Source organism: Hyla sarda, chromosome 2 (assembly GCF_029499605.1).
Source record: "Hyla sarda isolate aHylSar1 chromosome 2, aHylSar1.hap1, whole genome shotgun sequence".
Classification (NCBI taxonomy): domain Eukaryota; kingdom Metazoa; phylum Chordata; class Amphibia; order Anura; family Hylidae; genus Hyla; species Hyla sarda.
Window position 1 is genome coordinate 485,874,731 of NC_079190.1, and position 14,497 is coordinate 485,889,227.

At 41.8% G+C, this 14,497-nt stretch overlaps 1 protein-coding gene across 1 annotated transcript in view; it reads right to left on the bottom strand.

Annotated features, from left to right (window-relative positions):
• TIAM1 (TIAM Rac1 associated GEF 1) overlaps positions 1-14,497 on the bottom strand; it is a gene marked incomplete in the record, with an annotated part of 322,739 nt that overhangs the window by 267,431 nt on the left and 40,811 nt on the right. The window contains 1 exon segment of the mRNA XM_056559538.1: positions 8,092-8,133.

Sequence of the window (14,497 nt, forward strand, 5' to 3'; positions counted from 1 at the left end):
ATGCAGCTCTGGACAGTTCCTAAAATGGACAGCAGAGGTCAGCAGAGAGCACTGTGGTCATGACATCAGAGGAAATGCATTTCTTTTTTGGATTTCTCTTTAGTATACATCCCCTAAAAAGTACTGGAAGGATTAAAGATTTTTTAATAGAAATGATTTACAAATCGGTTTAACTTTCTGGCACCAGTTGATTTAAAAAAAATAAAAAATAAAAAAGTTTCCACGGGAGTACCCCTTTAAAAGACGACCTAACTGGTATATGCACACTGCAACTGTTAGACAGGAATATGTTCTGACTTTAGGGTGGCTTGGGAAAATCGTGACACACAAAGGGAGTCGTGAACCGTAAAAGTTTGAGAACCTTTGGCCTAAAGGTATATTTAGAAGATGCTAATTTGTTATGGATTTTTCTTATTAGAAATCTGCAATAAATTACAATTTATTCGAAGTGAATGAGGCTTAGAGTAGGAAAAAAAAATCCTTACAGAATTTGGGTTATGCCATATATCAGTGGTCTCCAATCTGCGGACCTCCAGATGTTGCAAAACTACAACTCCCAGCATGCCCGGACAGCCGTTGGCTGTCCGGGCATGCTGGGAGTTGTAGTTTTGCAACATCTGGAGGTCGGCAGATTGGAGACCACTGCCATATAGGATCACATGACATTTTCTGTCACATTCCAACGGATCTTGACATACCCCTGACCTTTTTCATCGCCAGGACAATTTTCACAGTTGAACCTGAACTCAAACTAAAAACCAGAATATACTGGGAAGCTGCAGACTTTTTTTTTTCTTCAATAAAAATGGGAAAACCTGGTATCTGGAAATCTCATATATACCTTCACGTACAAAGCAGCAATGTTTCCAATAATAAGTGCAATTCAACATGTTATGGAGACACCTGTAACCCCTTCCTCCTGGTCACATTCTCGATGCACGTGATCCACGTATCATATTCCCTTCCGTACAACTCCAGACAAAACTCGCAGATGTATCAGCAGGGGGATACTAAAAATCCAGCTCGGCCGCGAGGCACGATGCTATTTTATTAATTGATGATTTATACTTAACCTTCCCAATAAAACCGCACCACATTTTGGGTAATACTCTATAAATCCATTATAAAGGCGGTTTATGGCTCATGGGGAGGGGGGGCTGTCTAACCATGGCTGCTTTGTGTCTCGGGCAGACCGTTAACTTTCCGCCATTCCTATATCCTGGTATAACGGCCGGGGGGGACGTAGAGAAAGCCGCTCTTTGTCCGTGACTTATACAAGGAGCTCTGTGCAACCTAAAGGCACAGACAGATGAAGGAATGAAAAGTTACTGTGTTTTCCTAAAAGGTGTTAGTGTTTTCCGAAATATTTATGTCCCTCTCGCTCTCCTATATAAAATTAGCTCCACTGCTCTCCGGGGCTCCCGAAAAAAATACAAGGAGAACCTGTGAGCTCTGGAATATCAGCCGCTATGTTATGGGGTGTGATGGCAACGGCAGATAACGGCTGGTCTAAACCAAGTTGTTCATCAATGGCACCTTGTTCTGGATATACACTCACTGGCTACTTTATTCGGTACACCTTTCTGGTACCGGGTTGAACCCGCTTTTGCCTTCACTCTTCATGACATACTTTGGACAAGGTGCTGGAAACGTTCCTCAGATATTTTGCTCCATACAGACATGACGACATCACACGGTTCCTCCATATGGACATGATGACATCACACAGTTCATCCATACAGTGGGGATCAAAAGTTTGGGCACCCCAGGTAAAAATTTGTATTAATGTGCGTAAAGAAGCCAAGGAAAGATGGAAAAATCTCCAAAAGGCATCAAATTACAGATTAGACATTCTTATATGTCAACAAAAGTTGGATTTTCTTTCCATCATTTACACTTTCAAAATAACCGGAAAAAAAAAAAATGGTGTCTGCAAAACTTTGGGCACCCTGCAGAGTTAATATATTGTACTGCCCCCTTTGGCAAGTATCACAGCTTGTAAACGCTTTTTGTAGCCAGCCAAGAGTCTTTCAATTCTTGTTTGAGGTATCTTTGCCCATTCTTCCTCAGAAAAGTCTTCCATTTCTTTGAGATTTCTGGGCTGTGTCACGCACTGATCTTTTAAGGTCTATCCATATATTGCCAATTATGTTGAGGTCAGGAGATTGTGAAGGCCATGGCAAAACCTTCAGTTTACACCTCTTGATGTAATCCCCCGTGGATTTCGAAGTGTGTTTAGGATCATTATCCATTTGTAGAAGCCATCCTCTCTGTAACTTCAGCTTTTTCACAGATGGCATCAAGTTAGCATCCACAATTTGCTGACATTTTATTGAATCCATTTTTCCTTCTACTCGTGAGATGTTCCCTGTGCCACAGGCTGCAATACAACCCCAAAGCGGAAATTCCACGAATATTCCCATGCATAAACCTTTTGCCTCACAGTCTCATCCCTGGGTCTTTAATGAAATGATACAAGCATTGTATTTATCAGTCGAAGGAGATCCCTACAATGTGCTAAGTTTTTAAAACAGTTTGAAAAAAAGACAAATATTCGTAATAGCTCATTTTAAATCGCGAAATTCGTAATATTTGTGAATTCGCGAATATGCGACATTCGTGACGAATATTCGAATTGCGAATATTCGTGAGCAACACTATTCATTTGCAAAGTTCAAACACTGATTTTTGTGGTGAGGACATAGAAGATGTTTTCTTCTGATGACTTCCATGAAGACCATATTTTATAAGTATCTCTTTATAGTGGAATAGTGTACCACAACCCCAGTGTCTGCCAGATCTTTCTAGAGGGATTGTGCAGTCAAACGTAGGTTTTGAATTGTTTTTCTCACAATCCTGCGAGCTGTTCTGTCTGATATTTTTCTTGGTCTTCCAGATCTTGCTTTAACTTCCACTGTTCCTGATGACTGCCATTTCTTAATTACATTCCGAACAGGGGATATTGAAATCTGAAGACATTTTGCTATCTTCTTATAGCCTTCTCCAGCTTTGTGACCGTCAACTATTTTCAGTTTCAGATTTCTAGACAACTGCTTAGAAGAACCCATGGTGCTGATTGTTGGGGCAAGGTCAGATGAGTCTAGGCATTTAAAACCTTTGAGATTGACATCACCAGGTCTTCCCAGATGATGATTGAGAACAATCCATGACACTGGCAGGTCTCAGCTTTGCAAAGGGGGCAGTGCATGCTATAAATTCTGCAGGGGGCCCAAACTTTTGCAGACACCATTTTTTTGTTTTCTGTTATTTTGAAAGTGTAAATGATGGAAATAAAATCTAACTTTTGTTGACATATTATAAGAATGTGTAATCTGTAATTTGATGCTATTTGGAGATTTTTCCATCTTTCCTTGGCTTCTTTATGCACATTAATACACATTTTTACCTGGGGTGCCCAAACTTTTGATCCCCACTGTATGGATATGATGACATCACAAAGTCCCTCCATATGGACATGACGACATCACGGAGTAGATTTGTCCTCTGCACATCCATAATGAGAATCTCTGATTCCACCACAGTCCAGCAGTGATCTATTGGATGAGATCTGGTGACTGTGGAGGCCATTGGAGTCATGTGATCTCTTGTCCTGTATGAGATGATGTCGTGACATGGAGCATTATCCTGCTGGAAGTATCATCAGAAGATGGATCCACTGTGGTCATGAAGGGATAGACATGGTCAGTAACAATACTCAGGTAGGCTGTCGTGTTTATACCAGGTTCATTTGTTACTAAGGGGCCCAAAGTGTGCCCAGAAAATGTTCCCCACATCATTACACCACCACCAGCCTGAACCTGATACAAGGCAGGATGGATCCAGGCTTTCAAAGTTGTTTACACCAAATTCTGACCCTTCCATCTGAATATCACAGCTGGAACAGAGACTCATCAGACCAGACAACATTCTTCCATCTTCCATTGTCCAGTTTTGGTGCCTATGTGAATTGTAGCCTCCGCTTCCTGTTCTTAGATGACAGGAGGGGCATTCTGTGGTCTTCTGCTGCTGTAGCCCATCTGCTTCATATTTGGACAAGTTTGCCCGTGACCTCAAACCAGTCTGCCTATTCTTCTCTGACATCTTCAAGAAATTTCCTTCCGTACAACTGCTGCTCACTGGATATTTTTTGGACTATTCTCTGTAAACCCTAGAGATAGTTGTGCGTAAAACTCCCAATAGATCAGCAGTTTCTGAAATATTCCAACACCAACCACCATACCTAGTTCTAAGTCACTTAAATCCCTTCTTCCCCATTCTGATGCTTGGATTGCTTGTTAACAAAAATAACTAAAGTGGCCAGTGAGTATATATTATACTATAGGCTAAAAGGGGTCATCCAGGATCAATAAAACATTGCTGATTTATCCCAGAAAACAGCACCACACTTGTTTTGGCTCACTTTCCTTTAATAGAACTGTAATACCACACACAACCTGAGGAAAGGAGTGGTGCTGTTTTCGGAAGAATTCAGCTTTGTCTTTCTAATCCTGATAATATGTTAGTTTACAATTTAGATATTACTTCCTTTATTTTTTTTCCAATTTCAGAGTTAGAAGGTAACACCAAGAATCGCCTTTGGTAGAACTACAGGTGGCAGCCAATTGAGTTAATCAGAATTGCAGCCATATTGAAAAATCATATATTTAAATTTCCCCTCTCGGGTATCTCCCATCTCAGGGTTTTCCAAACAAAGTGTGTATCCAGTTGTTGTTAAACTACAACTCCCAGCATTCCCGGACAGCCGCTGGCTGTCCGGGCATGCTGGGAGTTGTAGTTTTTTTCAACAGCTGGAGACACTGTTTCGAAAATGCTGGGATAGGGGATACCCTAGGTGTACAGTGAGGTCCAACCGGCTACAAGAATGGAGGCGGAATTTCCCCCAAAATGAATGGAGCAGTCGAACCCCATCCCATCAACTAGTCACCTATTCTATGGATAGGGGATACATTTTTTCAATGTGGGATAACCCCATTTAAAGGAGTAGTGCAACAAATGATAACTTATCCCCCATCCTTCGGATAGGGCATAAGTTATAGTTCGCGGGGGGGGGGGGGGGGGGGGGGGTGAGCTGGGGCCCCCCTGCAATCTCCTGAACAGAACCACAGCAGTTTGCTGAAAGCGGCCGTTTCGAACCCTGCAGGAAGCCGCGGCCGACACACCCCTTCCATGTATCTCTATGGGTTACATGGAGGGGGTGCGTCAGCCGGCACTCCGTGAGGGGGTCCGCACGACCCCCTCCCAGCAGACTGCCGGGGCCCCTATTCAGAAGATCGTGGGGGGGGGAATATTTTTCACTAAAGAATTCATTTAAGGAAGATCCACTTCTAGAAGCAATCTAAAAAAGAAAGATTACATTTAAAGATTACATTTAAAAAAAATAATGTTAAATAATGTTATATCATTAGGATATGGCATCACTTTACGACTGGTTCAGGTCTGATATTTATCACTCCACTGATCCTAAAGGTTTAACAGTCCTGCACCCCTTTATAGGGAACTGCAGCACACCTCCATTCACTTGAATAGGATTGTGTTGCAGTTCTCTATGCAGTAAATGGTCAAGAGTGACAAAATGGAAAAAACAGTGAAGGGGCTCCGGCATCATGACACAACATACTTTGGAAGATGGCTATAAACCAGGAAATATGTCTTAACATCATGGAAGGCCATCTGATAAAGCTCTGCGCTCAGTAACAGGCGGAGTAGCTGGAATGCCAACGTCGATCCACAGACCATAATATCTACATGACCCATCTGTCACCTTTTTCTTATTTTGAAGGGAGGAAGAGATAGGCTATGAAATATAGTCTTATAGATGTAACGGCGAATGTTACACAGGTGACTCCAACGGCAGAACAGAAGTAACATCTGCTGAAAAAGCCTCCGGCGCTGCATTATTAGCGAGATCAGTGCGCCGTCAGGAGAGGCTGTCGCATTAAATCTGCATCACTGCCGGCAGCCTGCGCGGCCTGTAAGTGTATAAGACAACGCTGCCGAACACATGAAAAGGCTGACTTTAAATGGGCTTGTGTACGCCAGAGTAAACGTCAGGTCTCCAACAAACATGGAGCAAACAGGGCAGATAATGGAATGAGTAAGGATACAGCAAAAATAAGGTTAAAAAAAAAATGCAGCACAATATATTTTTAGCACAACTATTAACTCCTTTAACACCAAGCTCATTTTGATCTTAGAAGCCCAAGAGTAACCTATATTCTGACAGTCAAAGATTTTACTTGAACTACAATGTAAAAAGACCACCTCAGATTTTGGATTTTATTTATTTTAAACATGGTATTTTTTGATATTGTACAGGTTGGTACGGTTATGAGATAGCAAATTTATTTATCATAATATATTTGTAAAACTATTGAAGTTACAATAAGAATTTTTACTTCTTTTAAAATAAATATAAAAAAAATTATATTATATATTTATTTATTAGGTCACAATACAAGTTCTAAAAAAATGCCCTTTATATACTTCTGTAAAAGCAGTCTCCGAGGAGGTTTACTGGTGATCTAGTCATCCTAATTTTATTTATTTTTAGCTGTTTTTAATTGATTGACAACCAAATAAATCCCATGCAGAAAAATACCCACAGCAATGGTATGGGGGAAATGAAAACTATCCAACATATGTATGACACACAGCACTAACAGATATATGGTATAGATCCTAGGTCTCCAAACTGTGGACCTCCAGCTGTTGTAAAACAACAACTCTGGACATGCTGGGACTCAAAACCTTGCAACAATTGGGAGGTCCACAGTTTGGAGAACAGGGCTTTTTACTGCAGGACCTTCTCCTGTGGTTTGCAGGAGAAGGTCCTGCACGTCCTGCACCACTTAACAGGGTAAAGTATGTATAGGCCTCAGCGCAGGAGTGGAGGGCAGGTAAGCAGGGGTCTTGTTTCCTTTTAGAGAAGACTTGTGTGTGTGTGTGTGTGTGTGTGGGGGGGGGGGGGGGGGTGGAGGAATAACTTAATGGTGTCCTCTACCTAACAGGAGGTTTCCTGCCTACCTGGCTACCTACCTACCAGAGGCTTCAAACTAATAGGAGGGGATACCTACTTGTCCATCTTCTGGGGAAATTCTACCCAAAAGGGGAGTATTGCCTAACTACTGGACGATTCTATCTAATAGGGTGGGATTACCTACCTACTGGGGGGATTCCCTACCTAACTACTGGGGTCATATCTTAATTATGAGTGTCGGTGAGGTCCACATGTTTGACTTTCGCCTAAGGCTTTACAAAGTCTAGAGCCATCTCTGCTGCCGTTATGCAACTTGTTTTGGTTTTTTTTGCGCACTTTCTTCAGTATTGGTAAAAAAATATATACCGTATATGTTATCGAGACATTCCAAATTGTTTTCCTTTCTATAGTACAATACAAATAGTCATATAGTCAGCATCTGAAGTATTTCCCATCACTTTAACCTAGTGTTCTTGAACCACTGGCTGTCCAGCTGTTGCAAAATTACAACTCCCATCATGCTCGGAAAGCTTTTGGCTGTCCGGGCATGAGGGGAATTGTAGTTTTGAAACAGGTTGGAGAACCCCGCTTCAGCCCTCTAATCAGAACACGAAGCAACGTGAAAACAGCGCTGACAGGCAGCAGTTCTACACACTACCTCAGATAACACCAACTCCACTCAGCGACATTACAACATTCTGGATCGCCGCCAAGCAAGTTCAACGCCGGCATGGTAAGGTATTTCTCGGGATACTTTAGAACTTGGCTAAATATTGAAAGAGCGCTCCACTTATCCTGCCGAGCGTCTAGTTACTGAACTTGAAATCCAACCCTGGCAAAAAAGACGCTTTATTGATGCCATTAATTGCATTTTACTTGGGCTTTGATCATGAAACGGGAATAGACGGGGCTCTGTCTTAGAAGGAGAGATTGTATTATATTAGCACGTAATAATGAGGTTAGAGGACCAACGTGAAGAAAAAACGAGGACCTATGGGAAAGTGAATGCAAACACAAAACTGGCAGCCTGACAGGGAAAAGCGAGGCCCGCGTCTACTAGCGCATTATCAGAATACGATAAGATAATCACATACCCGTGGCCTGGACTCCATCAGATTGTACTGCCGCCACACCACCTAGGAAAAAAGCACAGTAAAAGGTTAGGGCACACTGTGAGTCCGCAAATATAGCTTATATTTTTTATTTATCTTTTATTTTTTTTTACTATACAGAAGACATTGTAAGAAGTATGTAGGTGGGGGGGGGGGGGGGGGCTTTTTAATGTTCTAATGTATGTACTGCTGACATTTTTCTACTCGATCACAGCCCAGCGTTACAAATAGACCATCAATAGTTGTCAATCAATCAATCAATCAATCATTTGACTAAAAGCTATTCCTCGCATCTTTCCTATACATTCTCAATGGGAAGAGGTAAATTAAAGGGACCCAAGCAGTACATTTTACCATATATAATGCTTGGCAATGCGTTATAGTTATATACGGTAAAATCTTTATCCACACCCTCCCTGGGGGGAGTTTCTGCCCCCAGGAATGGTGGGATATGAAGTTTGTAAGTTATGCCCGCGTCTTCGCACTGCTACCTAAGCAGACAAAGCAGAGCGATGACACGGGTCAGCCTCACTACTGCCGGAGCGACGGGACCCGGTAAGTATAGCTCCCCGCCAAGGGGACTACTTATGGGGCTGTGGGGGTAACTTACAAACGTCCTATCCTCACCTTACCTGGGGGCAAAAACTTTATATATGGTAAAAATCTAGTGCTTGGTTCCCTTTAAGGTAGACAAAAATGTAGTAGACTTTATCCCACAAATAAAACTTATATGGACATGGAAAACACAAAACAAACTCTTGTCTAGAAAAGAGAACCAGTCACATGAAAAAAGTTATTAATTATTCTGGAACTTTCCCCACAAAACTATGCCTACAGATTGGATGGAGACATTTAGGAGAGAAGGTCTCGTTAAGAACTATGGTAGTGCCGCAGAATCAGGGCTGTGGAGGGGGAGTCGAGGAGTCGGACAAAATTTTGGGTACCTGGAGTCTGAGTCGGCAAACAATGAATCGACTCCAACTCCTACTAAATTTAGATTGGAATAAAAAAAAAAAAGCAAGTTTAAATGTTCAAATTCACAAAAAATTATAATTAATGACTTCTCTACTGTAAGAATAAAGACCAAGGCATGCAGTGCTTCACGTAACCGCAAAACGAACACGTTAGGGACCGTGAAGAAGCTTTTCATGTGCTTCACTATATGGCACACAACTCACAATTAGGAGCAGTAATACTTATACTTTCCATAGTGTTGTGTTCTGCTGTTACAGGGAACCCATGGGTAACCTACCCTCTCACTGATAAGGGATTAAGTAAATATGTTTTTTTGCAGGACTAGAGACACTTGAATAAGTGAAGGGAATGGAGGGTCAATAGTTCAAGACTGAAGCTGTAAACCATTGGAAAAACTGCTGCCATTCAGCTAAGGCTATAAAAACGTGTAAACTCCTATTGTTAGCTTAAACTTTAAACATTACTATGGGATTCTACTAGGGAAATCATGTTTTATAATAAATGCCCCTTCCTGGATCCTCCCACTGCCCTATCTTCAGCAGCAGATCAGCACACAAAAAGGAGAAGGCAGCAGCTTCTGCCCAACTACCTCTCTGCTAGAAGAGCTTAAAAGAACTTGGTGGAACAGCTTCTTGGATTCAACTGTAAGTGTTTATAAATACATTCACATATTAATACAGGGGAGTCTAATATTTATCTACCGACTCCACAGCTCTGCGCAGAATATCTAAATGATAGTATCCCAATGTATACAGAGACAAAAACACAATGTAAACCCAGTCTAAGCAGCTGCCATTGATCTATTGTGCAACTTGTGAGAAAACAGGATCAGCCATCTTGAAATGCAATCTATTCTCCCAACCACAGCCATCAGAGGAATTATGACATGCACCCATACACATAAGATAGTTAATCCCGACTTCTGAGAGACCAACCCCCTTAATCTTGCGTCTGCATAAGCTAGGAGCACTATTCACTCTTAGTATAAGTTACTTAAAGGGGGAAGTTAAACAGATTTGTAAATTACTTCTATAAAAAAAAAAATTAATCCTTCCAGTACTTATTAGCTGCTGAAAACTACAGAGGAATTTTTTTTTTTTTTTTTGGAACACAGAGCTCTCTGCTGACATCAAGAGCACAGTGCTCTCTGCTGACATCTCTGTCCATTTTAGGAAGTGTCCAGAGTAGGAGAAAATCCCCATAGAAAACATATTCTGCTCTGGACAGTTCCTAAAATGGACAGAGATGTCAGCAGAGAGCACTGAGTTATAAAAAGAAAAGTACTGGAAGGATTAAGATTTTTTTTAATAGAAGTAATTTACTTTCTGGCACCGGTTGATTTAAAAAAAAAAAAAATTTAAAAAAAAGTTTTCCACCGGAGTTCCCCTTTAAACCATCCAATACTTGGCAGACTTTCTCCCCAGGGTCAGATAAATGGGCTTCTCAAATACGACAATATGGAGGCTAATGCGAATATGCCATACGACAGCTATAAAACAAATAATTTTATTATTAATAAAAATAAATATCTATATATCTATACAGATATAAAAAAGAAAAAAATTTCTTCTATAACATCACGATGTTATAACGAGAGCCGCACCAGCACAGCCGGCACCACAGGACACATCTCTCTCATCCTCTGTGGACCTGATGAAGGTGCTTGTAAGTGCCAAAACGCGTTGTCCTTTCATTTTCTAATAAATAGTCCTGTGCTACACGTGGAGTCTGTCCTTATTCAGCAGAAGTGCTCTACACCACTCCCCACTTTTACCTACCTTTTCTCCTATAACATCAAGAATTGACAATGCGCTGAACACATACAGAGGCAGAAGTAAAAAAGGAGGGGCACACTCTGATAATGGTAGTAGGAACCAAGGGGCCCAACTCATCACCTCATCTTGGGTATCATCGTGGTCCACCGTGAGATTCCAGCAGGGCAAAACAAAAAACCCTCTACAGGGGATGGGGTGAGTGGGATGTATGCAGTATGCGGCTCACTTTCCCCTTTTCCGTAACCCCAAGGGTACCGAAATGTGAATGCGAAGTAGACAGGAAGAAGAGGGGAATTGGGTGGAGCGCTTCTGCTTGTAAAGAACAGGACTAAAACGCCACGGTTGCACAGGACAAAAAATGTATTGAGCTAGAAATAGGACAACGCGTTTCAACGCTAACAAGCGCCTTCCTCAGGTCCACAGAGATCAAGCAAGTGCGTCCTGGAGAGGTTTGCTGTGCAGCGGTGGCATGTAACCGCTGCACAGCAAACATCTCCAGGACGCACTTGCTTGATCTCTGTGGACCTGAGGAAGGCGCTTGTTAGCGTTGAAACGCGTTGTCCTATTTCTAGCTCAATACATTTTTTGTCCTGTGCAACCGTGGCGTTTTAGTCCTGTTCTTTACAAGCAGAAGCGCTCCACCCAATTCCCCTCTTTTTCCTGTCTACTTCGCTGAACACATACAGCATGTGAACTATAAATGAGTTCGGCCAGATTAACAAAAAGTCTAAATAAGTCAAGTCTCCCCATCCCCCCCCCCCCCCCCCCCGATACATATACGACTATACACTAAGCTGCCTATTAATAGCACAGAGTATGAAGAGGGCAAGTCTCCCCTAGAGCAGTGGTCTCCAACCTGCAGACCTCCAGATGTTGCAAAACTACAACTATATATTACATAATACAGTGTTCCCTCAAGTTACAATATTAATTTGGTTCCAGGACGACCATTGTATGTTGAAACCATTGTATGTTGAGACCAGAACTATGGAAACCTGATAATTGGTTCTAAAAGGCACCAAAATGTCATCCACAAATAGGAAAAAGTGAGAGTGAAAGAAAAATAAGTAGATAACTAATAGAGATAAAGCAAATCCTTACATATAAAAGTAATAAAGATCTGCTGGGAGCTGTAATCACGGTCTATGTCAGTATTTCCCAAGCAGGGAGCCTCCAGCTGTTGCAAAACTACAACTCCCAGCATGCCCGGACAGCCAAAGGCTGTCCGGGCATGATGGGAGTTGTAGATTTGCAACAGCTGGGGGCACCCTGCTTGAGAAACAGTGTCTATGTAGAGGACAGAACTTCTTCAGGGTCCTGTACAGTACACGCAATGTCCTAAAAAAGTAACATGGAGTCGCCCTTACCTGGTGTCCAAAGGAGCAGGTAACCCTGGTACAGGTAAAGTGTACAGAACATGTAATACCTCCCTGTACTGTAGGGGGCGCTACCAGACATCAGTCAGTGCATACACCAGTAATACAGGTAAAGAGTACAGAACATGTAATACCTCCCTGTACTGTAGGGGGCGCTACCAGACATCAGTCAGTGCATACACTTCAGTAATACAGGTAAAGAGTACAGAACATGTAATACCTCCCTGTACTGTAGGGGGCGCTACCAGACATCAGTCAGTGCATACACTTCAGTAATACAGGGGTTTTACCAGTAAAAATGTCTTTTCTGATTGATCAGTTCTTCCGGCCATTGACACGTTTCACAGATCTGGACTGTCTGTACATAGTATGTTCAGTCTGGTTTCAAGTTACAATGGTCCAGAAAAGTCCATTGTATGTTGAGGCCATTGTAAGTTGAGGGATCACTGTACATATATTAAATATATTAATTTGTTTACACACATATTCCCCTGATAATGTAGCGACTGAATGACATGTTTAAAGGGGTTATCCAGGAAAAAAAATATATATTTTTGTTTATATATCCACTGGCTCCAGAAAGTTAAACAGATTTGTAAATTACTTCTATTAAAAAAAATCTTAATCCTTTCAGTACTTATGAGCTGATGAAGTTGAGTTGTTCTTTTCAGTCTAAGTTCTCTCTGATGACACGTGTCTCGGGAACCGCCCAGTTTACAAGCAAATCCCCATAGCAAACCTCTTCTACTCTGTGCAGTTCCCAAGACCGGCAGAGATGTCAGCAGAGAGCACTGTTGCCAGATAGAAAACCACAACAACTCAACTTCAGCAGCTGATAATTATTGAAAGGATTAAGATTTTTTTTAATAGAAGTAATTTACAAATCTGTTTAACTTTCTGGAGCCAGCTGATTAAAAAAAAATAAAAGAAAAAAATAAAAGTTTTCCTGGAATACCCCTTTAAGGCTATGTTCACATGGCAGAAATTCTGCAATTCCGCAGAAATCCCGTTCCGCAAAGGTTGGTGAATCAAACGGCAGCATTCCGATGGAATTTCAGAGGGATTCTGCATTCTCAGAACTAGGGATGTAAGAAAAAAAAAAAAATCGATTTGCGCGATTATCGCGATTTTTTGTTCCGCGATACCGAATCGATTTTAAAATTCTGAGAATCAATTTTTATAAATTATTATAATTAACATTTACTGTATTTCACTCACTGAGTCACAGTCCTATTTGTCTGTCTTATTTTTTTTTATAACACTTAAACTCCTGACCACTAGTTGGCAGTGTACCTGTTATCAGCTCTGTCCCACTCGCAGGCTGCTACCGCGAGACTACAGACTCAGAACAAACAGGAAGGAGAAGGTACACACTCACAGGACAACTCTCGCGGGATCTTGTTCTTTCTCAGCTAGAATAAGTTTTCCCAAGCTTTTAATAGGGAATATCGCGATATATCGTGATCTATCGCCAACATGACAGTATCGCGATATATTGCGATATATCGAATCGCCACCCTGGTATCGCGATTCGAATCGAATCGCCAAATTATTGGCGATTCACACCCCTACTCAGAACACAGAATTTAGACAAAATTTAAGTCCCATTATCATCAATGGGATTCCGCCATGAAATTCCGCAAGATAGAACACAGGCTTAGGGTATGTTCACATTACTCTGTCTCCGTGAATTCCACGAGCAGAGATCCCATCTGACGGCCGCCACCAAAATACTTGGGTGGTAGGACCGCACCGCGCAGCACTGCACCGTCACCACTGAGGGCTATGCAGTGCTGACGGGCTTTTGCCCAAAGAATGAACATGTTCTTTCTTTGCGCAGAAATTCCGTAGTGTTAACAGGTCCCATTCACACTAATGTTAGGAGGTCACACAGCGGATTTCCGCGCTAATTATTCAGTGTGAACATCCCCTTATACTCTTGCGGAATGTGGATAGAGGAATTTCCACGGTGTTAATGGGACAGTGGAATCTCATTGAGGTGAATGTACAGTTACATTTCCGCCGTTATTCTTCCACAAAATTCCGCATGGAATTTTGACCATCTGAACATAGCCTTAGAGTCTATTGACACGCCAGAATTTCCGCATGCGGATTTCACCTCAAATTAAAGCCAATAGACTTCTATTGGATTCCGCAGATTTTGTGTCAAATCCGCACAAGCCAGAAACCACCCAAATGAATGCGGAATTGGCGCGGATGTGCAGAAATTCTGCAGTGTGATTAGACCCTAAAACTACTGGC